Below are 2,564 nucleotides of genomic sequence, written 5' to 3'. Positions count from 1 at the left end.
TTGGACGGAATTTATGTTAAGGCACTCCCACGCACTTGGCGTCACAATCGTGTCAATATATCACTCAAAGTTAGCGTAATTGTTAAAAAGAGAATATCTAAATTTCGCTTAAACAGGATACTTAAGTTAGCGAAATGGGTAGGAAGTCATTACCAAAATAATTCCCCAATGACTACTTAAAAGAAATAAACAAATTTTTTCGCTTATTAGTCTTGTCAAATGATTAATGTTTTGTAGTAAAAATCAATTGAGTTTTGTTCAAATTAACGAGCAGTTAGCAGCGCCGTGAAGATTTTCAAATTTGTTTGAATTACAAGGAAGAATTCGTCAAGGACTTTGATTGGAAATTGACACTGAAATTGGAAGAATTTTAACCGTTCCCGTATAATTTTTTTGGGACAATAGAATCTGGAATTTCTTTATACAGAAAAAGATGCAGAAAACTTTAATTTTAATCCATATTTGTGTAACTTTATATCTGGTCAGCAGTAAAGTCACATCTCAGCCGGTAAGAAATTGAAAAATTATTTGAATCGCTAGTAAATATCTTATTGATATTTTCATTTTTATAATATTGAGTAATCTGAACAGCATACTTCTGAGAAATCTTCTATTAATGTGACCTAATGACCTAGAGTGTGTCGCTAATATTCATTCGATCCGAAACCAATATAGTATTTAACATTTTGACCACGCAGTCTTTAATTTCGAAAATTGACAAACCACAGGATTTCTTTCTTATGTATGTGAATGAGCTGCAAGCTGCAACGTACGTTGGTTTATAATAATGGCTGTTACACCTTTAACTGATGGTAGAAAGATAGAAAAGCAACACTACGGGGGAGGAGAGTTGTTTTCTATAGCCGTTACATAGATTAACGATAACGGAATACTAATTAACTCTACTCTTTCTTGTATCTTTTTATCCCTGAGAACGTAGCTCGTATAAAAATCCTGGTCGGGAAGCTTTTTGTTAGATTTTTCCTTTCTTAATACCAAAAGATAAAAATTGATTTGCTCAGTTTTTGATCACGTTACCAAGTACTCCTCTACTAAGGCTTGATTTAAGATTTAATCACATGATTAAAAAGTGAGCAAAAAAAATTCCTCAGCGCAAGTTCAGGTTAGAAACAATGGAAAGAAACTAAAGCTACCGGGTTATTTTATATAAAAACCTCCCTTCAGTATATTATAATCAAAACATTATTTCATAATCTTTTCAGACGTGTACAAATATTGGTGATGAATGTCGTGACAATTGCTGCAACGACCGAAAGTGCAAATACTTTTTCTTCCATTCAGTATGTTGCAACGGGAATACTGATCATGACCAAAAATGCAATATCGATTCGGATTGTTGTTCGGGTATGTGCCGTACAAACACCGCCATAAACCCGCCCGCCAAGCAATGCTATTGTTATCCAGATGAATACGAAAGTTGCGAGACAAGTAATGAATGTTGCAGTGGTAAATGTGTTAGCTCGAAATGCATTACTGATGAAGATTCGATTAACCCACTGGGAACTAATTGAAAATAATCAAGGATGTTTTGCGGTTTTCACAGCTTAAACATATCGGTAAAACGTTAGTCGGCTGAAAGGATTTTCTTGAAACAACTTCATTTCCCAGCGATAATTTTGTCAGTTTTTGCTGACGAATTTTCTAACGGTTGTTAGAAAAATATGTAGCCAACTTTCTTGTGATTTCAAGCTCTTAACATAAACGACGACACCGAAATGAAAAAATTCCAAAATACTAAGAAAAGGCGTTGGGTTGTTTAGCTTTTGAGTCATTTAGAATATATTTGTCACCATAGTAATAATCTCAAAACGAGGCAAGTGATGTTAATGACGTAATTTATGAAAAGGTCTATTGTCTTTTCTATAGTGATAATAAATCCCTTCGAGTTGGATCAATCTTTTCCCTGATAAATCTTGATAAAATTATCTTTTTGCTGGGCATTACAGACAAAAAAGCATCAATTGGGTTAAATATCAATTTTGTAAATAATAATATCATTATATGTAATGTAAAACATAATCAGTGTAATATCTCTCAAATATTTATTTATCAATAACAACAATTCAAGGTATTCGTCATTTATCAGCTTCCTCATAAAAGTTTTGAAGAAAATGAAAAAATTAGGGTAGTGGTTCGGTTAATTACGTATGCAATATTGCTTCTTATCCGTAAAATTTAATTATAAATTTAGAAAATTTGTCAATTTTGCATTATACAACACCTTCCCTAGCTACAATCGAATCATGGTTGAAATATTTTGAGACGTTTTTCAGAATTTAAAGATCGGGCGAGAATTTCAGTTTCAGTACTTCCACTTTGTTTTATTAGATTTTTCGATTTGAGAGCGGTTAAGTGGCTTCCAGGCTATATTCTCAGCCTCCTACTTTAAAACCGTACTTCAAAGCATTTAAAAATTACTTATGGTTTTAAGATTTTGAGGGAATTCTCCTTTTGTGCCAAATATTTCGGCGCCGATAGCTAATGAATACAGGGATGAAAAAATATCGCCAAAAGAAAATGTTATTTTGCGTTTTTTGCAGAAT

The 2,564-nt window shown here is 32.8% G+C and overlaps 1 long non-coding RNA gene across 1 annotated transcript; it reads left to right on the top strand.

Annotated features, from left to right (window-relative positions):
* Nucleotides 1-234: 234 nt before the first annotated feature.
* Nucleotides 235-2,088, top strand: LOC136811752 (uncharacterized). Its single transcript, XR_010847269.1, has 2 exons — nucleotides 235-508; nucleotides 1,224-2,088. It is a non-coding gene; the product is annotated as an uncharacterized lncRNA (long non-coding RNA).
* The last annotated feature ends 476 nt before the right edge of the window (nucleotides 2,089-2,564 follow it).

The sequence above is a fragment of the Clytia hemisphaerica genome, unplaced genomic scaffold, assembly GCF_902728285.1.
Source record: "Clytia hemisphaerica strain Z4C2 unplaced genomic scaffold, Clytia hemisphaerica genome assembly, whole genome shotgun sequence".
Taxonomy (NCBI): Eukaryota; Metazoa; Cnidaria; class Hydrozoa; order Leptothecata; family Clytiidae; genus Clytia; species Clytia hemisphaerica.
This window is presented reverse-complemented; position numbering and strand designations above follow the sequence as displayed.